This window comes from Alligator mississippiensis, chromosome 15 (genome assembly GCF_030867095.1).
Source record: "Alligator mississippiensis isolate rAllMis1 chromosome 15, rAllMis1, whole genome shotgun sequence".
In the NCBI taxonomy this organism is placed as follows: domain Eukaryota; kingdom Metazoa; phylum Chordata; order Crocodylia; family Alligatoridae; genus Alligator; species Alligator mississippiensis.
The window spans coordinates 8,125,131-8,147,995 of NC_081838.1; the positions used below are offsets into that span (position 1 = coordinate 8,125,131).

General features: G+C 47.6%; 1 long non-coding RNA gene across 5 annotated transcripts in view; it reads left to right on the forward strand.

The window, feature by feature from the left end:
* The window catches only part of LOC106738835 (uncharacterized), a 43,729-nt gene that overhangs the window by 16,121 nt on the left and 4,743 nt on the right, over positions 1–22,865 (forward strand). For 4 of the 5 annotated variants that reach the window (XR_009457258.1, XR_002088867.2, XR_009457259.1 and 1 more), the window contains 2 exons: positions 1,251–6,450; positions 7,953–8,035. This is a non-coding gene — a long non-coding RNA (uncharacterized LOC106738835). The remainder of the gene's footprint in view (positions 1–1,250; positions 6,451–7,952; positions 8,036–22,865) is intronic. The other variant, XR_002088866.2, reaches the window with a different exon arrangement.

A 22,865-nucleotide genomic window follows, 5' to 3' on the forward strand; every position in this document is an offset into this window, starting at 1 on the left:
ATTTCATTCTGACTATAGCAGCAGGTAAATCCAAATAAGATGGATATGAGAGTTAAAACAGCAGAATTCAGAATAAAATGGCCCAGTTGTACGGTGGTGAAATTACTTGTTAAAGGCAAAAGGCAGTACTTTTGGAACAGGTCAGGTTGTGAAAAGAACTGAGATTTTTTGACGTTTTAGTCTCATTTTAGGGGGTAAAACCAGGTTTCAAAATCCCAGCAATTTCTGAGGGATGGGAATGCCGAAGCCTGAGCAATTCTAGAGCTATTAACTATAACAGATTCCTTTATTACGGGCTTTTCAGCCACAGGTCTCGCAGGAGAGCTAAGTGTTGCCATCCATATTTTTACAAAAGAGGAAATTAAAGGACAAAAAATTGGCCGCTTGCTCAAGTTCAAATTAGAGAAGACAATGGCACATCTGGGAATAGAAGCCAGTTTGTTCTGTATAGGAAGGAGGGAAGATGTGAGCATTTAGGACAGTCCCTAGCTATCCCAGGCAAGGACATCAAATAACCTGTTACATCAGCTAATCAAGCTCTAGTTTGTATCCATTGGGTGACATTGTAAATGAGCAGTAGCTGTGGCCAAGAGGTTATGACGATAGATTCAAAATCACTTGGGGTTTCCCTGTATGGGTTTGGATCCTATGGGCTGGGTCATCTGTTTGTGTGTGGCCGGGCTCTTTTGACTGAACAAGGAGCAATGATCTCAAGTTGCAGCAAGGGAAGTTGAGGTTAGATATTAGGAAGAATTTTCTCACTTGTCATTGGCTATTCCTTGATGTATGCTGGGGGGCTGGGGATGGATTACTGATGAGATTTAAGGCAGCTGAGGAGTCCAATCCATGCTCTGCAAGTTTTCCCACAGACGTAACAAGTGGTCATAAAACTTTCTCACTAGGAGGGTGGTGAAGCACTGGAATAGGTTACCTAGAGAAGTGGTGGCATCTCCATCCCTGGAGGTTTTTAAGACCCGGGTGGACAAAGCCTTGGCTGGGATGATGTCATTGGGGCTGGTCCTGCTTGGAGCAGGGGGTTGGACTCGATGTGCTCTCCTGCGGTCCCTTCCAATTCTAATTTTCTCTGATTCTATGACTTAGCTAACAGCCCTTAATATGTTTTTATGGAAAGAAAAAGGGAAAGCGCTTTTCCTGTCTTGCTGCAGAGAGGAGGACGCAGACCGTTGGCTTGAAGTTGCAGCGAAAAAGGTTTAGGTTGCATAGCTGGAAAACTTTCTTCTCTCTTACAGCAGGGAGGAAGTGGAACAGATGCCTAGAGAAGTTGTGGACTCTCCATCACTGGAGACGTCAGGAAGAAGTTGGACAACCACTGGTCGGGGGTGATATATCTGTGCTCTACTGTGGGTATTTCCCAGGCTTCTGGGCTTTGCTGGTTGCCCCCTCCTCTTTTTTCTCCTCCATTTGTGTGGGTGTTTTAAAGCCTTCTTCAGAGGCATTGGCTGCAGCAAAGGCTAGGGATTTTGGGTGGATGCTCCCGCTGGGACCAAAGCCAGAGAGGTTCCTGGCTGGAGGGTCTTACCCTTTTGCTCAGGATCAGACTGATCACAGTATCTGAGGTCAGGAAGGAATTATATGGTAAGGACTGCAGGGGTTTTGACTTCCTCTGCAGAGGCGGCCGGGTGGGTATGGCCCCCTGCCTAGGCTCTCTTGAGCATATGTTAACACCCTTTTTTTTTAGAAGCACATCTGGGAAGTCAGCGCCAGGTATGCATGCTTTCCCGATGTGAAGGCAAAAGTATTCTCCTTTGAAAAATACCCTGAACTGAAGAGGAAGAAAAAAAAAAAAACCCTTTGCAGAATTCAGAGTGCAAATGCAGATGGAGAGCATTGTGCGCCTTTTGAAAACGTGCTTTCTGTTTATTTTAGATCAGAGCAGCTTTCCACAAAACCTCAGATGGAACAAGCCCAGACGCTGACCTCGGGCTAAACGCGGGATGTTTTTCAAGTGCAGGAAAGAATTTCTCTTATTTATTTCTTTTGAACGTTGCAAACAGAAAGAATGCGAGAGAGGAAAGAGCCAGGGGAACATGTAGCAATGAAAAAACCTGTTCTGTTGTGGTTGGGAGCGATCAGTAAACTCTGAATCCCCTTCTGTATCTGCTCCCGGAGCTCGGGTTGTATAAAGATACAGACTCCTTCTGCCTCCGCCAATAAAATATAGTACCCAGAGATGGGGGTGGTGGGGGGTGGAAAATGCTATAAATTTCCAGTATTTATACAAGAAGATGAAGTGTATGGCAGGCCAAAAGGCGCACACAGTAATGCGTTTTACATAGCGCCATAATATCCCCTTTGTGTTTGGAAGGCTCTCCATTGCGATCTGGATTCCCTTTGGTGCACTTTGTCAGCTGGCCTTTTTATTTATTTATTTTAGGCTGGAAAGTTTGGACGACAAAATATGGAGTCAGTTGGATCTAGCCAAAGTCTGCTATTTCTTTCTTTCTTTTTTTTTTTCCCTCCCTTCCTCTGCATTTTATTATTATAGCAGCTTTGAGAAATGTGTCTTGGTAGGAGCATTGGTGTATTAATACTTTCCACCTGCTTTGCACAATGCTATTTTAGGGGTGTGTGCGTGTGTGTGCATGTGTGTGTGTGTAAGTGTTGCCAACTCAAATGATTTTGTTGAAAGTCCTGTGCTTTTTGGTGGAGTGTTTCTTTTTTTCCCCCGCCAACTCCCCCATTGCCTGAACACCTGGAGTGATGTGACTATCTGAGAATCCCCGCTCTCATTAAAAAAAAAGAAAAACAAGAAATGTCTATCTCCCTGGTCACAAAGAAAACCTTGAAAACAAGCCCAAAGGCTCAAAGAAGAAAAAAAAAAAACCCCAGAAGGCAAATAAAAACAGAGCTCAGAAGACTCCAGAATGGAGCATTTTAAAAAAAATAATCCCATGATTTTAAACCAACCTTGTGATTCTGGAGCAGCGGGTGATGCCAATATTTACAGGGCACTGAAATGTATGGCAACCTACAACTTCAAGAGCCACCTTCTCTTTTATCCGTGCCCATCTTTGACACTAAATACAGCTGTTCACAATCCATTTGTAGCACCTAGCAGTTTGCATGTAGCAGACAGGCCTGGTCTGAAGCAGCTCACGGTATAAAAGCAAAACTTTGGAGAAGTGTATTGTACAATAGCTGGGAATGAAACTCAGCTCCGGGCTCCTGGCCTCCTCACTGGACTATGTTGCCTTTCCAAATAACCATCATGGGATTATATAGGCAACTCCCCGAGTTTTTGACTCTGACTGCTTACTCTGGCAAGCTTCCACTTGAAATCAGTGGGAGTTTGCTGTGAGTCAACACTGAGAAGAAGCAGAGGAAAGGCGCTGTCATTTGAAAGGCAAAGCCCTAATCGCGGGAAGCAACCGGAGAAGAAATGGTCTTGCTGCACTGCACTGCACAAACCTTTATTGACAGGAGACAAAGTAGGGAGGTTTTAAGATTTAGCCTATTCAGATAAGATACCCAGGGTCTTAAAGGAAGGCACATCAGCTGCTTGTCAGTAATGTCACATATAGGGTTGCCAACTCTTCCGGGAGGTTTCCGACATGCCCATGACACGCAATGCAAACGTGCCCGCATGCTGCATGTATCAGTTATGGATTACAGTGCATCGACTTTACATCAGGGAGGCAAATGCACATTACTATTACATTTTAAAACCCCCCTGGATTACTGTATAAATCGGATTCAACATTTCATATTTATTTTAATGAATGCTCTATCATTTTTCTCCCGGGGGGGTGTCCTGGAGATTTATATCTAATTCCTGGAGACTCCAGGGCAATTCTGAAGGGTTCGCAACTCTAATCACATATCCCAGATCTTTCCCTGTGAGGCAGCTTTCAATGAGGGCCAAGCTACCTTGCATTTACTGGGAGTAACTGTGTGCACACAGGCAGTTATCAGGCAATAGTGGATGCACTGTCATTTCACCCCTTACCGGTGGTAATTTGTTCCTGTAGCCACGCTCTCCGGCACCTAAAACAGGGCTGAAGTGGACTTTAGATGCCTAAGTGCAGACTTCTGATACCAAATCTCTCTGCTCAGCAGCTGTCTGCATCTCAAGGCAATGCAAAAAACAAGTGCCAAAGTCTCCTGGGAGGTCTGGTCCAGAAGGTGTGGCCTGAACCTGCCTAATGTCTGCGGACAGATTGGGGCCTTTGCAAACGTGGTTGCAATTTGGGGCCGTCTTCTCCCTGAGGGAACTCAAACCTGCATCTCTCCGGGATGCCGGAGTGAGGCTGGAGACCTGTATTATGCATGAAACAGAAACCAGGAATAATACAGAGACTGGAATCCAGAACTTCCTCCCCCTTGTTAGGTGCCCAAACCCCCTAGGCTGCTGCGCCAGGTCCCCTCCCTTGCACGTTCTCCTTCTGGTCCCATGAATTTTGCATTGCTTCCTGCAGCGTGGCACAGCTATGACGGGCAGGGTGGAGAATGTCTCCATCCAGCCCAGCTTCATAGGGCCGGTAAAGAGCTGGGCTGGGTGGAGACAGAGAGAGAGCTGGTAAAGGCTCTCTCCTGGGAGACGTAGCTTTGAAACCCCTTCTGAGGCAGGAATGAAGCCCAGCTCTCCCACCCGGACCAGTGCTCGTTACCCAGTTTTAAAGGAACTCGGTTCGTTGGAAGAGGAGCTGTCGACCTGTAGATTCTGGGCTCTGGATCTCGAGAGATTCCTCCTTCAGTTGTGGAGGAGGGTTGGAGTTCAGACACAACTCTCTGCTACCTCTACACACCTTCCCCTTCCCCTTGCTGGACCTTGAAGCACTTAAACGGGTAGACGTCTCAGTGACATGTAGCTCAGGGTGACCACCTCAATTCAGTGGAAGGGCTGGGAAAGGACCCAGGAGTCCTGATGCGGGCTGCCAGCAAGACGATAACAGAAAAGGCTGGAAGGTGGGTAGAGTGGGGTCTTAAAGAGACTTTGTTGTGAGATAAGGTCAAGCTATTAAGTGGATCCCAAATGAACTTTAGCATGTGTTAGATTTGGAAGGGGAAAACCTAATCCTTTTTGAAGCCAGTGGGAATTCTCCCCTGTGCTTAAAGTTTCAATGCATCTGCTTAAATACTTTGCTACATCAGGGCTTTCAGCAAGAAATCTCCCCTTGTCTTTCCAGTTGAAGGTGGTCTGTGCCTAGAGACGTCTGGCTGCAAGACCCCAAGTTATATATAATTTTTTTTTTCAAAGCCATTAGAATACACAGCAGAAAACCCTTGGTGCAGAAATTCTTGGATGTACAGAGCGCACACACTCCAAGCTATGGTCTGTTAGAAAAAACAACACAGGGACGTTTTCCTATTACAATAATCAGTCAAACGTTACCGCGCGAGGCAGTAATATCCATTCCCACCTACATGAGCCGGGACTCGGCTGGGCACGCCGCAGATGTATGCTCCGTGAAAAGAGCCACAGCATTCAGAGAAAGGAAATCAAACTGCACATTAAGAGGTTGTCGCAAGGGACATCAGGAAAAAGAGAAATGCAGGCGTATATTTAACTCAGGCGAAGGCCATCATTTGAAGCCACACACATTCAAGACATGGAAAATACAGGCTAAAGCCCATTCCCTAATTACAGACAAGCTTAGCTCAAGTATAGCTTTATCGTTTAAGTTAGAGTTTTACTAATTTAATGTTTGTTGAGGATGGGATCCCTGAGGGGTGTTAACAGGCCTCCTGCTAATCTAGACGATGCTAGGGTGGGAGTTCAAGTCAAGCTGCAGCTCCTGTGAATGTTTATCTAGGGCAGTAATTCTTAGTCAGGGGGTTGTGAGATCCATTGAAGGGTGCTGTGGGGTACCATGCAATATTGGCACAGCTAAGGGTGCCAATGCCTACACAGGATAAACCCAGAGATGATACCCACAGGATAAACCCAGAAATGCCCGTAGGCATTTGTAGCAACCAAGCCATTTTGTCCGGTTTGGTCATGCTGAGTTCTTTGAACAGAAGAAGTGCTCTGTTATTTTTCTGTGGTCAAAAAACAACAAAAAAAGTGAAAGAGCTGGAAATTTTCTGAAGGCTTTGGGTCTAATGAGGGGGGGAGCCTTGAGTCCAAAAGGATTGAGAATCACTGATCTACAAAGGTCATGTTCACTGGACAAAATAATGGATCAGGAGTCTGGAAACTTGGGTTTTATTCCTAGCTCTGACTTCCTGGGTGAGAGCCTTTATGCCAAAGCACTCACTGTGCAAACGGATGCAGCAATACACACACAAAGGAGGACAAGCTGAGGCCCAGACAGGGGAAGCAGGATGCGCAGAACAGGCCCAGCCTTGAGATCAACCAGCTGTGCGGAAAGGGAGATGCCGTCACTCCCGTCTTCTCGCACTTTGTGAGGAAGATCTGGGGTAGATGCTCTCCAGTCAAGAGCTCGGGGCTCTGAATCTTGATCCGAGGGAGGCCTGTCCAGCCCAGAGGTAAGTACCTACCTTCCTTTGCACTCTCCTTCGCTTGGCATTGCCTACCAGCTCGCTCTGACAGCCCCCTGCTCAACCTGTTGGCTTCTGTAAACCCACTGGTTAGGTGCCCACTTCCCCCTATGTCCTGATACCCAAGATCCCCTCCTGAATTCAGCCCAAAAGGTCTACCTCGATAAGAGACTCCAGGCAATGTCAACCAGAAATCCTATGGCTCCTTTCTCATAGCCAAATTCTGTTCATTGGAGTCGATGGGCTTAATGGGGTTTTTTTCAGACTAGCTGGGACCATTAAGTCTTCTGCTCTGAGTGTCATCTGAACACAGGCTGTAAAATTTCATCCAGGCCTCCTGTTCAGCACTCACAAAGTTGAATGGATGCTTGGAAAAGCAGAATATACCCTGTAGTGTGACTATACTTAGAATGCAAAAAATGGCTTGAAAACATTGGGGGGAAATGTATGAATTTTGAATGGCCTGTAGGGTCCTGTTCAGCTCGCAGAAGCCTGGTTCAAAGTAAAAGCCATAATATAATTAGGATCTTGACCCCCCAAAATGGAGATGGTCCAAGTCAGTAGACCCCTGTGAAAATGAGGACCCTGATGTGAGCCATGGAAAGGGGTGGGATGAAGTAGGATCTAATTTTGGTTTTCCATCAGAAGTAACTCAGTTAAGTGAGTCAAGCACAAGTTACCAGGGAAATACAGGAATAGTTGGGTTCAATACAAAGGCCTGTCATACACAGGAGATGAGGCTAGGTGCTCACCTGGTCCATTCTGGCTTCAAAAATCCATGAATCTCTGAAACAGAGGGACCTAAACCCAGCATGAAATCCGAATCCATCCTCACACTCTCAAGTGACTCCCATCCTGCTCCTCTTACCCCCACAATTTCCTTTCCTGAGATAGATGTGCCAGCGAAAGTCGAATTTGTCAACTTTCCCTTGCCCTTTGACCATAGGTGGGTTGACATTTCCCACCTGCTGCTTTCCCTGCTTCCACCAATTACACCCGCCAAGTGAAATACGGCCAAGCGGCCTGGAGACAGTAACACTTAAAAATGTCCTGTTCCTACATAGCAATTTATGAATGTGCTAGTTTATTGGGTGATGAAATTTATGGCCAGGGCTATTAATGCTAGACTGAAAGATGGTTTAAAATTCCACATCAGTGACAGCATCTTCATGCCGGCTTCAGATTACAACTAATAGTATCAGGAAGCACAAAACACTAGAGAATCTTCTCTGCTCAGACGGAGAGGAGATGCAGAATAGCAGCCCTGTTCTCGGGGAAACTGGAAAAAGAACGGGGGTTTTGGTTTGCTGACAGGTCTGAAAAAAAAAGTGACTGAGTGTTTCCCAAGTCATTTTATCTATTTATTTATTTTACACATTCAGCGATCCCATACATTTAAAAAAAGGAGCTGTTTCCGCTGGGACAAAACTTTCCGTTTCATCCCAAAATAAAATGCCGTTTGTTTGCTTTGGTTATTTTCTACATTTCAGGGCTGTTTGTGCAAGGTGACAATGAAATCTCAGAGCGAGATGTCGTTTTGAATGGAACCGTGGAAATGTGGCATTTGGAAAAGGTTGGTAAGAAATAGGCAGTGCTGCTGTTTTTTCAGGCTCTGTTTTCTTTCCCCTCCACCCCCCCAAATAAAACAATTTGATAAAATCAATATGAGCTTGCATAATATTTTGTGTTGAGCTCAATTGGCATGTTTCAGCCCATGAAGTTTTGGCTGGAAGATGTTACCCAGCTTTCGTCCTCTGCACCTAGTTATAGCAGCCTAGGGGTTGCTTTCCATAGCGGTAGCAACCCTGGTCCCAAGTGACTACCCACCAGCTGAGGGTTGCTTTGTGCTCTGATTATTTTGTTGTTCCTCCTCTCTTATAATCATTGTGGCAGGGGCTGTGAAAGGGAAGCAGAGGAGCTGACTTTTTCTGTGGTCTTCATCCATGTAGAAGGATTCCCACATCAGGAGATCTCACAGACAATATAAAATGAGTCTGAGAATTTCTATTAGCAAGAAAAGTGAGGTCCAAAAGCAGAGATGGGGACAATGTGTTCCACCATGAATGGTGCCCACCTGGCAGGATAAGGCCAAGGGTTGATCATCTCATAAGAGCTGGCAAGAAACACCTTATGTGCCATTTCTGTAATAAAATATTTGCCCTAAAATTCCCCCCCACCCTCCATCTCAGTGGTAGCAGGAGTCGGAAGACAGTCAAGATGGTGTCATCTTGGCCAGGGGTGGCCAACCTAGAGCACACAAGACACAAGTAGCACAGAGAGCCTTTGTGTGTGGCTTGTGGCAGACTGGGGATGGGCGAAGGGAGCAGAAAGCAGAGCAGCTGATGAGGCATGGGGCAGCACTTGGGGTGGGGAGAGGTTTCATTTGTAGCACATCTGCCAAAAAGGTTGGCATCTCAGTTACCTAGACCCTTCCAGACAAGGTTGGAGACCAGGCCAACATCTGGCCTACTGAAGTCCATTGAGCTACACTGAAGAGGTAGTTGGAGCTACTGGGTACAACTGGAGGTAAGAAATCACCACTTGTACCCCTGACGTGCTGTCATCTTGAGTATGCCACTTTATCCCTCCCACTCTTTGCCTGTGTCTTTAGACTTTGGATTTAGATTCTTTGTCTCTTTGGACTGGAAGCTTGAAAGGATGGGGATAGTTTCACTATGAGACAGTCCAGCGGAGGGCAATGAAAATGGGTCAAGGGATGGAGCACATACATAACTTCTGAGGAGAGGCTGAGGGACCTGGGCTTATTTAGTCTGGAGAAGAGAAGACCGAGGGGGGATTTAATAGCAGCCTTCAATTCCCTGCAGGGGGTTTCAAAGGGGATGGAGCTGGACTGTTCTCAGTGGTGGCAGATGACAGAATAAAGAGCAATGGGGTCAAATTGCAGTAAGGGAAGCTGAGGTTAGATATTAGGAAAAACTTTCAGACTAAGAGGGTAGTAAAACACTGGAACAGGGTGCCCAGAGAGGTGGTGGTATCTCCATCCTTGGTGGTTTTTAAGACCTGGCTAGACAAAGCCTTGAGGGGGGATGATCTAGTTGGGGCTGGTCCTGCTGGGAGCAGGAAGTTGGACTCGATATCACCTCCTGAGGTCCCTTCCAATCCTCATTTTCTATGATTCTGTGTACATCACCAAGCACAACGGGGCCCCGATCTTAGCTGAAATCTGTCGGTGAGACTGCGCTATAAATAATAGTCATTATTGGAATGACTGGTGGTTGGAAATCTTAGGCAAACAAGTCTAGCATAGACAGAGCCATGATTTGGGAGGCTGAAAGCCTGGACTCTGTGTATTTATGGCTGTAGGTGGCCAATTTATCTGGAAAAGTCTTATAAAAAAATTCCTAGCAATCACCTACAAGCACCATTGCTTGTTAATGGTTATTAGCTGTGACCTGTAGAGTTATGCTCTGCTCCCTACTGGGTTACCGAGTCTTTAAAAATCCTGATGATGGGCAGATGTTGAGTCCTCTGAGAATCTTGAGCAAAAGCAGGACTCTGTAAGTTTAAAATTCATGGCATTAGGCGCCCTCAAGACACAATGAATCGGAAGGGCACCGGAAAGCAAGTGATTATCACCTTTCTGGCATGGAAAATCTAGCTTGCTTTAAGGGAAAAACAAGATTATTTTTTAAAGTAGCTACATCAACGATTCTCAACAGGGTGCATCCCACCCTGGGATCCTTTCAAGGGGATGCAGTGCAATGTTAGCGCTGTGAGTTGGGCAAACATCTCCCCTTGATTCACAACATAAACCCAGAGATTTCCCATAGGGATCCAGAGTGTGAAGACTGTACTGCCCTGCTGGGGTCCTCCTGAGGTCTTTGCCACCAAAGAAGTGCTCCGGTAGTTTTCTGCAGTCAAGAAACAAGTGACAGCCCAGAGCTGGTGTTTTCCTAAGGGTGCCGAGTCTAACGAGAGGACCCTTGAGACTGAAAAGGTTGAGAACCACTGAACTTGAGAGACATAAGGCTAGGAGGAGGCGACTAGAACTGATGTATTAGAACCATAGAGAGTGTGTCAATATTTTCAGGTGTATTTTCATCTACAGAGTAGTGACAGGGGTCTGGCTACTGCTTCAGAGATGTGAGTTCAGGGCCTGCTCCAGGCATGTGTTGACACTTCAGCTGGCAGTGGTACCTAGTTATTCAGGCTAGGGGGTCAAAGATGGCTCAGTGTAATGCCAGCCATATCGCTCCCCTTTGGCTGCAGGAAATGGTGTGTCATAACCATAGCAGCCCAACGGGTCAGGAGGGCCTCGGACCTCTGTGTCCAGTAACTCAGTGGCTGGGCCACCTAGCTAGGATGTGGGAAAGCTCATCTTCCATGCTCTCCCCTCTCTGAAGGGGTCCAGCTCATGTCTTCACCCCCAGAAGAGCCCCAACCACTACCAAACAACAGGTGGTGCTGGCGCCTGAATTTCTGGGGGGAAGGAGAGAGACGTACACTCAACCCCTTCCTGTTGATAAAGCAGTCACAATACAAGCATGAAAGAGTCTTTAAGTCAAGGAGAGGATGACTGCAGCCTAGGGGTTAGGGAACTGACTGTGAAAGGACTGTCCAGACTCTCAGTATTTTGTATGAAGCAGCTATTGGGGAAATAACTAAACAGCCCTTGGAGCAGGGTCACTTACCACCATCACCACCCTGGAGACAAGTGTGTGAACCAGGAGGCTGTGGGAGCCATGTTCAACCTTCTCCCTCTGCTTTTATGCAGAGGGGAATAGCTGAGATCAGGTATAAATCTGGGGTGGAGATTAGCTCCACTCTACCCTACAATGGCCTACCATCAGCTAGTGAGAGAGGTGACTTTGAACTTCCTCATGCTGAGGAAGACCTTGAATTTAAGTCTTTTGCATAAGGGTTTCCCCCATGGAGCTACTGAATAAAGGCAAGGAGGGTCCTTTCTCCTCTGCTTGTCTTAACTATGCCCATCCTTGATTGCTAAAAGAAAGGCCATAAGCCATGGCTGTCCTAAGGAATAGGCCCACTGGGCCAGGTCCTGGCCCCACTTAGTTTGAAAGGGCCCCAGGACTAGGGTGGCCATCATAGAGGACATTCTGGTTTTCTGCTACTCTGTCCTCTGTCCTCTATTGAACTGAAACCGGATGCCTTTATGTCCTCTATTTTTCTCTTGAAGAGAAATAAAGGCATCTGGTTTCGTATCAATAGAGGACAGTGGACACCTGGACTGTCCTCTGTGATGGCCACCCTACTCAGGACCCATCAGTTGGGGCTGAAATAAAGTCCCCACATATGAATGTTCAATGGGGTAATGTGAAAAGAGACCCAAACACACCCAAATATGCCATGACGTGAATACCAAAGGCACCACTATACGTGCACCAACACAGCTGCCATGGTACTAGCCATGCAGTGAAAAACATGGAGTTCCTCCCCCCATCAGCTCTGGGCCCAGTGCCTTGAAGACACCTTCCTTCATGAGAGACCTCAGGCTTGTGAGAAGAAGGACGTGTCTATGGGTGTTGTAGAGGAATGGACTTCAACCCTGCCCTTCCCAGGGCTGAAGGCACTTTTGTCCCATTGACTACTTGAGGTGGCTTCTGGCTTAGCAGCCTGGCTTTTGTAGGGCCCAGTTGGAGAGCAGTCTGTCCCAACCTGCCACCCTGCTGCTGTTTCCAGAGGTTGGATGAGACCTAGCTAATGCCTGCATCATTTCCTGAGTAGGGCAAGTGCCTGGCGCAAGGCCGAGGACTCCATCAAACATGGTGTAAAATATCAACCTTGCCATGCTCAGTATTACATTTAAGTCCCTTTGCAGATCTAGGCCTAACTCCCATTGATTTCACACCAAGCACTTTGGAAAATCCCATGAAGTACCTAAATACCTTGGCAGATCTCAAACCATTGGACCCTAGATCTTTTTTACTTTCAGGGATATTGACACACATTTTTAAAGGGTATTTAGGCTCCCAACCCTCTATAGGTTCCTACTGCCTGTTACTGTCAAATAAGGGGACTATGGCACCTAAATCACTTAGGTGCTAATGAGAATTTCACCTTTTGGCTTTGATGCAGCAGTGACCAAGGCACATTCTTAAGGTGGGTTGAAACGAGCCGGTCCAAGACACAAATATTTTGCTCTGCAGAAGACATAGAAACAACCCATTTCCATGGCACAGCTTTCATAGGGTTCCCAGTTGCAGTAAGAGATCAAAGAGCTAAATGAAAACTGCTAAAATACCTGAGAAAAAAATCAAAGCATCCTTTACCAAATGCTTACACACTGGGTGTGATCGTGTAAAATTCATATTGGCCAAGGAAAAATAAAGGCAACGTCTTTCTCCCTTGACCAGGCCGTCTCATCCTCGCTTTCCTTGAGCTCCAATGCGGCTTTGATCTCTTGGTACAATTTCCGCCTTTGTTCAGTGAGGGAAGCGGATCTGAGGATTGCTCAGAGCCGCTGCATGGCAGGGAAAGCCATTGAAGCATCTCGAAATATAATTAGAAATCTAAATATGACATCGCTGTTACAGTTGGAGACCTCGCACCATAAAACACCGAGCCTGTGATTTGTAAAGCTGTACCGAGCCGTCTGGTGTCAACCGGGGTAGTATATACCCCCGAACGTACAGACGAATGCAAGTGCATGATTGCTTGAAGATTGCCCATGCGTTTTCAATTACCTCCTATTAATGTATTTACTCTGTGTATCTTTCATCAAGCTAAGAGTTGTTTTATTTTTGGTACAGGGATGGGTTGAGATTAGTAAATGGCACATATTTCAATATTAAAGCCGTTTACTATCAACGTGGGCATGAAAGATGCCTCGAATAAGATGCAGCTGCACGTGAAGCCGTTTGTGGCTGCGTCTCCGGCAGTATATCTCCTGTATTTTAATTAAGTGGGTGTTCTTGTGTGCGCCGTGCCTCGTACATTATGGGCGGTCATTCTGCATGGCAGCCGGGGAGGTCTCGGCAGCCAGACGAATGCCACAACGAGCCCTGCGAATGAGCTGCTGCCAAGCAGAACTGACCTGCCCCATTAGAGGTTTCTAGTGCCAGATGAATGGCTGCTTGCGAAGTCCGGCGCTGTCTTTGCCTAGGAGCCGGCTGGGAACCAGACGATGACTTTGAGCATGTCTGGGCCACAGCTGTGCTGGTCCGCTGGGGGCAAAAATGCTGAGCAGAACCCCACCACAGGAGCCGGCTCATCCCCAGAGGCCAACGGCTTGAGACTGAGCACAGAGAGATAAGCCCTGACCAGCCACATGGGTAGTTGTGACGTGCCAGGAGACTCCGGTGAGTAGACCACGCTGGTGGGCCTTCAGGGTCTTAGCAGGACAGTGGGTGCATTTACATGTGCACTTCAGTGTGCTTTAGCCTATTTTAATGTGCATTAAAATAGGCTAATGCACATTTTTCTAGTACTTCACAATGGAGGTACTAGATTTAATGCGCATTAATGAACGTGTAGACGCGCCCAGTCTGTCCCAACCTGCCACCTTGCTGCTGTTTCCAGAGGTTGGATGAGACCTAGCTAAAGCCTGCATCATTTCCTGAGTCTACCCACTTCCTGGTACCTGAGTGGTGGGCTCCTATCATCTGACCCTATATTTTCCCTATATAAAAGTGGATCTGGGTACCAGGGTTCTTCCTAAGATGGTATTCTGGTAACTCCATATCCCTGATTCAGCTTGCCAATAAACTTTGCTCACCTCTTAGCCTCACCTGACCTGGCTTGTTCCTGGCTTCTGCTTGTCCTGTCCAACTCTGATTTGTACCTATATCCTTCCTCCCTGGCCTGGCTTCCTGCCTTGGCACTGACACATGCTCAGCTCTGCCCTCCTTTAGATGTACTGCTGCAGCCCTCCGTTATGGTCTGTTTTCCCTTGTTCCAGGTGGCTTAAAGCTCCCACCACTCCTGAGCCCAGCCTGCCATACTTGGCATGTTGGCTCTTGCTTGGGCAATTAAATGAGATAAGCCAAGTATGCCCCTTGTCCCTCCCCTGCCCATATAGAGATGTAGCAATGTAGCGACTAGGACTGGTCAGGGCTTTATCTACCAGAAAATGCAAAGTGAATAGTTGTGCGGATGTCCTTTGATAAGCTTGAAGGTCCAAATTGCATCTGTTAGGTAGCTAAGTGGATGTAGATGCTGAAGCCCGATTATTTTCCTCCCTGGAAGAACAATTCATGCAAAAGGAAAGTGGACCTTCCTTCTCCTCGCTCCTGTTTGTGACCTAACCTTCAGGCTGAGGAGATGGCCTGTCCCAAAAGTAGGTGCATGACATGTGTTTCAGAGACACTGGAAAGGGGCAAAAATGCGAAAAATGTCTTTTCCTGATTTCAGCACGCTTGTGTCTTCCTCTCCCTTTGGTTGAGGGAAGAAAAAAGAGGCAGAAAAAAAGAGAGAGAAAATGCCTAAAAGCAACAGCAACATTAAAAAAAAAAAGGATTTGTTCATTTTCCAAAATAAAACACATTTGTTTCTAACTGTTGTTTTAAAATGAACACCCAGGGAGAAAGTTGGAGCACTTGCCTTCATTTTGAACTCAAATGATCCACAGAAAATGAAAACTGCCCCCCTCTCCCCCAACCCATAGTTCCAATGGGAATATTATTTTACCATGAAGTTACTTATGGGAAAACATTTTCTTAAGCACCCAGCTTTCAATACACCCTACGCATCTAAGATCTGCAGGTACCTTTGGAGAGCCTTCCTGGTAGCCCTTATTCTAATGCATTTAGCTACTTATCTTAGTCTTATTCATTTAAACCAAGAGTATTAACCATACAGCCCATGGACCAGATCCAGCCTGTTGTGCTCTTGGCAAGCCAGGGAATTTGGGGGTGTGGCTAGCAGGAAGGGAGGAAGCCTACGGCAAAATCTGGGGTGACTTTGGACATGGCCATCGATGGTGGGAGTGTGGAGGTGGGCAAGGACAGTGCTGGCACGGCTCCACTTGTCCTGTGGTGGCTTGACCCACTGCTGCTGGGCCTATTATTTGGGCTGCAGCCCAGGGTGATGTTGCTGGTCTTTCTTTTCTTCATCCCTTCACACCTTCCTTCCTTCTCCTATTTATGATGCTCTAGAAAAGACAGTGCAAGGACTGTTCCTTCCAGCCTGCTCAGCTGTTCTTCATTACGGACCCAAATCTTGCAGCCCTTCATCAGGAAAAACTCCCAGTGATTTCCCATTTCTAGCAACGTTGGGTCATGAGACAGGGGGACCTTAAACCTGTCATTGGGCCGGGATTAAATGCTGGGCCAGAAGCCAGCTTTATGGTGTGGGAGGGATTCTTCATTTTGGGGGGAGGCAGGAAGCATTTCTCTGGCTGTGTTTCTTTTTTACCAGCGACTGCTGGAAGTGGCTCAGCGGTTTGGAATGTGAGAAGTACCCTGTTGGAGACGGATTAGCAGACAGGAGAGCAAGCAAAAAGAGAGTTCAGGACTCAGCTGCCAGCCATGAGAAGCCCTCTTTATCAGGGTCATCCATAGGGGAAAGCCTGACCTTACAAGCTTACTTCCATTGGGGTTGTAGAGAGGCAGCAGCAAGGCGCCAGACTTCCATGCGTAGACCCTGAGGTGGTGCAGAGTCATTTGGAAGAACTGGATGCCTTTAAGTCGGCAGGCCCGGATGGGCTCCATCCGAGGGTGCTGAAGGCACTGGCCGACGTCATTGCAGAGCCACTGGCGGGAATATTCGAATGCTCGTGGCGCACGGGCCAAGTCCCGGAGGACTGGAAAAGGGCTAACGTGGTCCCCATTTTCAAAAAGGGGAGGAAGGAGGACCCGGGCAACTATAGGCCAGTCAGTCTCACCTCCATCCTTGGTAAAGTATTTGAAAAAATTATCAAGGCTCACATTTGTGAGAGCCCAGCAGGGCAAATTATGCTGAGGGGTAACCAGCATGGGTTTGTGGCGGGCAGATCGTGCCTGACCAACCTAGTCTCTTTCTATGACCAGGTTACGAAACGCCTGGACACAGGAGGAGGGGTGGATGTCGTATACCTGGACTTCAGGAAGGCCTTCGATACGGTATCCCACCCCATACTGGTGAACAAATTAAGAGGCTGTGATGTGGATGACTGCACAGTTCGGTGGGTGGCGAATTGGCTAGAGGGTCGCACCCAAAGAGTCGTGGTAGATGGGTCGGTCTCGACCTGGAAGGGTGTGGGCAGTGGGGTCCCGCAGGGTTCGGTCCTTGGACCGATACTCTTTAATGTCTTCATCAGCGACTTGGACGTGGGAGTGAAATGTACTCTGTCCAAGTTTGCAGATGACACAAAGCTATGGGGAGAAGTGGACACGCCGGAGGGCAGGGAACAGCTGCAGGCAGACCTGGATAGGCTGGACAAGTGGGCAGAAAACAACAGGATGCAGTTCAACAAGGAGAAATGCAAAGTGCTGCACCTAGGGAGAAAAAATGTCCAGCACACCTACAGCCTAGGGAATGACCTGCTGGGTGGCACGGAAGTGGAAAGGGATCTTGGAGTCCTAGTGGACTCCAAGTTGAACATGAGCCGGCAGTGTGACGAAGCCATCAGAAAAGCCAATGGCACTTTATCGTGCATCAGCAGATGCATGACAAATAGGTCCAGGGAGGTGATACTTCCCCTCTATCGGGCGCTGGTCAGACCGCAGTTGGAGTACTGCGTGCAATTCTGGGCGCCGCACTTCAAGAAGGATGCGGATAACCTGGAGAGGGTACAGCGAAGGGCAACTCGTATGGTCAAGGGCCTGCAGACCAAGCCCTACGAGGAGAGACTAGTGAAACTGGACCTTTTCAGCCTCCGCAAGAGAAGGTTGAGAGGCGACCTAGTGGCTGCCTATAAGTTCATCACGGGGGCACAGAAGGGAATTGGTGAGGATTTATTCACCAAGGCGCCCCCGGGGGGGTTACAAGAAATAATGGCCACAAGCTAGCAGAGAGCAGATTTAGACTGGACATTAGGAAGAACTTCTTCACAGTTCGAGTGGCCAAGGTCTGTAACGGGCTCCCAAGGGAGGTGGTGCTCTCCCCTACCCTGGGGGTCTTCAAGAGGAGGTTAGACGAGTATCTAGCTGGGGTCATTTAGACCCAACACTCTTTCCTGCTTATGTAGGGGGTCGGACTTGATGATCTATTGAGGTCCCTTCCGACCCTAACATCTATGAATTGGGGTTGCAGGGATGTTACATAAAATAGCATTTGGTCCCTGGACTTTCTCCTTCCATCTGTGAAATACCATATTTTCTGGCATACAACACACCCTAGAATAAGACATGCATCTTGATTTTAAAAGGCAGAACAAAAAAACCAAAAAAAAAAAAGATCTTTCCTTGCAGGAAATTACTGTGAGTCATGGGTCTAGAGCAGGGGTGGGCAAAATGTGGCACGAGCGCCAGATGCAGCCCACCAGGCCATTCTATCCGGCCCGTGGGGGCCCTAAAAAATTCAGAAAATTAATATTTATCTGCCCCTGGCTGCCTGTCATGCGGCCCTTGATGGCTTGCCAAAACTCAGTAAGCGGCCCTCCACCTGAAATATTTGCCCGCCTCTGATCTAGGGAGCCTGCTCATTGATCTGTGGATGGGGTGCAGAATTGCTGTTGCTTTCACTGAAGAAGCAGCAGCAAAATAAATCCTGCTGTTACCGTATTTTTTTGCTTATAATGTGCACCCCAATTTCCAGCCGGTGTTTTGGGGGGGGAAAGGTGTGTGTTTGTAGGTGAGGAAATATGGTATTTACAGCCAGACCTGGTGCACCGCGAAGAAAACATCATGAAGGGCCATCTTCTCAGCTGCAGAACCATATTAAGTCAGAGGCACTGGAAAACCCTCCCAATCGTCCGCAGCTCCCAAGATGATATCAGAGGCTCAGCATTCTTTTGAAACAAAAAATGCCTATTTTTTTTTCTAGTAGATTCAAATATAAACTTGGGGGAGGGGTGGAAGAACCAAGCAGAAATGCTGCTTGAGAAAGTCTGAGGGCAGCTAGGAGCTGTGAAGTTTGGATCTGTGAGCAGCTCCATGACCCTACCTCTGAAAACTGTCCCTGTCCCAAGGAGGGGTGGGGGCCACAGCATAAAGGTGGGGTCGCATGGTGCTCAACAGTGTCTCTGGTCTCGTACCGCTTTGCGCATCTAAATTATTTGACAAGAAAGACCCATGTTATCTCTATTTTACAACTGGGAAGACTGATATCTATGGACTTACTCAAGTGACTCACCCAAGGGGTGAGCCAGTGGCAGAGCTAGGACCGGATCCTTGATCTCCTGAGTCCTAGTAGAGTGCTCTAGCCACTGGGTCACACTGCTTCTTACTCCTCAGCTGCCGCCTTCAAGTACTACTGAAATCATCTCTATCTAACAGGGGCACTGACCTGGCGTCCAGAGCCTTGGAGGTCTTTCCCATCCTTTACCCTCATATGGATGTGGGAGGCTTGAATTTGGGTGGCAAAAAAAGTTGGTGACACCTTTTGTTCCTCTGTTCTCCCACTTGCTGAAACCACTGCAGGATGCAGTGGGGAGGGATGGGGGATAGGAGGGTGAGGCACCCTCCTAGTTCAATTCTGGCACCCCCGTCCCTTTAGGTAGCACTGAGGGCTTGTGCCCTGTTTACCTACTCATTCTGACGCTACTATATTCAAATACTTGGTGGTTGGGTAACTGAGGCCCCCAGCACAAGGATTAATTGCACAATAAATAACGGATTAATTGCACAATAAATTTAGACATGCTACCCATGTGAAGTAACTATTGCCTAATAAAAATGGCCAACACACTGTAAAAATGGCCAACAAATCACAAAGTTGTTGCTTGAAAAAGGTAGCATGGTTTGATAGCTGGTTTCTATTGAGCTTGAATTTGAACTGATGACCTACCATAGGGAAATAGCACTGGAGACCTGGAAAGAGACCCAGGCTGGGAGTGTGGGAACTGGAGCAGCTGCTTGTGATGGGTGTTCAAGTCCCTGTTCCAAGCCAAGAAGAGCAGGGATGAGTTGAACAGAGGTCTGTACATACCAGGTAAGTGTTACAGCTCCCCGGTAATTCTGGCACAGAGTCTGACCCCAGCATCTCTTGTGTGTGCTGCAGGTACTGTAGGTAGGTCAGGTCCCCAGGGTGAAATAAGCAGGTGGTGGACACCTATTTTGAAGATCCTGGGTTAGGGACCCCTGATTTCATTCTGAGCTAAGCTCCAAGCAGCCTGTTTGCTGTTTGGTGGCCTCAATATTTAAGTAGCAAAGAAATGTAGGACTTGTTTGCACTTCAAAACCAATTCAGATGAAGGTCGGGTATGAATTGAAAGTTGCTTCTGGGTTGATCCATGTGTAGATTAGCCTTAAGTAGGTTTCTTCAGGCTTGGCCAATACTCGCTTCATGGTTTTGGGCATGCTGGTGGAACCTAAATGGCCAGCATGGGTTCCTGAACACCTTTGAAGATCTGGGCCTGAATTCACAAACAACTCACGAAAATGGGGTAAAGGCTTCCAGGTTGTTTAGGGCCAGATTTTCCCTGGTGGAATCTCCCAAATGCATTTTAGCAATGGGAGTTCAAAAAGCACTCCTCTGACTCTCATGCCTTTCAACAAGCAATAAGCCTCTGGCCCACTTTGAATCATAGGAAAGTACGGCTAATTGGGCCATCAGGAGGTCACATCTAGTCCAGCCCCCTGCTCCAGACAGGATCGACCCTGTCATCTTGAAACTTCCCGTAGGCAACTCTTAAGATGCCTCATAAAATACCTTTAAAAAGCTGCCCTTGGGTACCTCTGAAAATGTCACCCCTGCCCCTTTGTATCTCCATCTCTCTTATCATTTGGAATGCAAATATATTCCTAAATAAATAAATGAGAAGCGTGGGGTCTTCTGAGCTTCTGGGACTTAATCCAAGTTACCACCAGACAATCCTTTCTCTGATGTAGCACCAGGCAATATGTTATGAGCAGTGACAAGTGATTTTGGATTTCTATTTTGCAGCTGATTAAAATTACGGTAAGAAAGAAAATCTCCCTTCTGCCGACAAGTCTGAGGCTGGGAAGTTATGAAGATAAAGCATGCCGGTTCTATGTCCCTGCTCCCTATTGAAAGGAAAGCAATTCAGGCTACTCTATGCTTATTTACAGCTGACTGAATCCTGGGTATCTCTCATTGAAACAGGGTAGTTGGTTTGACTTCCCTTTCCCTGTGAAAATGTGTCCTCATTACCAGCTAGAGAATGGCCCGAATGAAGCTGTTAGCCAGCCCTTTTCTCTTGCCATAATACGTGTCCCAAAGAAAAATCTATTAGCACCTTGATGAAAGCGATCATCAAGGAACCGCCGACGTTTCACCTTCCCCGCCGTTTCACTTGTGTTCCATATTCATCAAAAAGATGGAAGTTACAGGGGACTTAGAAGCATTTCAAAGGGAGCTATTCCGAGCCAAATTCAATAAGGCGCCGTTCAAACAGCCTTGAAGAATGTAAAATATTATTCATTCGCAGAAGTTCGGAAATTGTGTGGTGCTGACGTGCCCTCCAAAACAAATGGTTTTCTCCCGTCTCCCAGCCCCTGATGCAAGCAGCCACATTTCAGAGGCTTCTGATTCGTGAAGCTGGGGAGACTGCCTCTCTTTAGTGCTGGGAAAGGCTACTTTTGATCAATGGCTCACAACGGGGTGAGTGCCGGATGGGGATGGATAGCGGCAGAGAGATCATTTGTTCTTATTTATGGGGAGTTACTGGTTATATTATTGGACTGGGAGCAATTGATGGGGTTATTTTTTTAATTATGGGATTTTGAAAGGATTGGCAAGAACATTGTACTCTTACAGTCGCTTATAGAGTCACAAATAGGGCTGGAGGGGACCTCAGGAGGTCACCTCTAGTCCACCACCCTGCCCAAGGTAGGATCAGCCCTGTCTAAACCATCAGAGCTAGGTGTTTGCCTAACCAGAACTTGGAAATCTCCAGGGATGGAGACTCCACCACCTCTCTAAGGCATCTGTCCCAGTGCTGAAGCACCCTGAGAGCAGAGAAGTTCCTCCTTGTGTCCAGCCTACATCTTCCTGGTTCCACTTTCAGTCCCCTGCTTCTTGTCTTGCCCCCTCCATGGGTATGGAAGTATTTTAATGAATGAATTCAAACTGGAGGTTCACTTTGTCCCATTGCTAGCGTTCCCGAGACTTTGTTGAGACAGAAACCTCATCCTACTTGACCCCTTCTGTCATGTGGGCCATGGAGCCTGGGACTGGATGGGTCTTCCTTGGTCATTAGATCCCAATGCTGATGTAGCAAAATGTCATGAACTCAGTAGTGTAACTAAGAGCAGGGCAGAAGGGAGGCAGAAGGGATTGAGGCTCCAGCTACATGGAGCTCACCAGGCTCACTCCCCCACTCTGCCAACCCATGGGGGGTCACTGCTGCTTTGAGGGGAGTTGTCACTGCCACCAGCCAGGTTGACTCTTCTTGGGCCTTGCAACCCCTGTTGAATTAAGGGCTTTGCATTGCCACCTACCACAGAAGTCTACCACTGCTGTGGGACCAGGGAAGGGTTAACCTGGCTGTTGGTGCTGGCACCTTCCCTCACAGCTGCGTCCTACCCCGACTTGGCTTCATGCAGCCTTGTGCATCTCTGCCTCTATTCCTGCAAGCCCGATCAGGCCCCTGCTGCCTGGATGGCAACCTCTACCAGGCACAGCTCTGCATCAGCTTATTAAGCTCCACTTGGAAAGCAGTTTGTTTTTTCTCTTGGTCCCCATTACTCTAGCCAAGAGGCTGCTCTAACACCATCCAAAAAAACTTCACCCACACAAACCCATCTGATCATACCGCCCCAAAGAAGCCAACCAAGTCATCCTGTAGTGACCATGAGGTGATGATCTTGAATCATAGAAATTGTAGAACATGAGGGGTGGAAGGGACCTCAGGAGGTCACATCTAGTCCAACCGAGCTGGACCAGCCCCAACTAGACCATCCCAGCAAGGCTTTGTCTAGCCAGGTCCTAAAACCCTCCAAGGATGGAGTTTCCATAGCTGCTCTTGTTCCAGTGCTCTACCACCCTCCTCTTGAGAGTGGTTTTCCTAATATCTAACCTCTAGCTGGGGCTGGTCCTGCTTGGAGCAGGGGGTTGGACTAAATGTGACCTCCTGGGGTCCCTTCCCACCCTCATGTTCCCTGATTCGGTGATTCTGTGAATGCATCGACCCAATCTCCTACGGCATCCGTTAGGTCGGGGTGGCCAACCTGTGGTACAGATGCTATAGTGCTGTGGACAGCCTGTGTGTGTGCAGCAGGTTGGAGAGGAGATAGGCAGAGCCATGGCAGATAGGTCAGGGAGCAGAAAGCAGAACAGCAGCTTGGGCAGGGGGCACAGGGCAGGGAGAAGAAAACAGAGCAGCAGATCAGGCAGGGGAAGGGTATAGGAATGGCACTTGGGGTGGGTGCTGGGCTAATGTG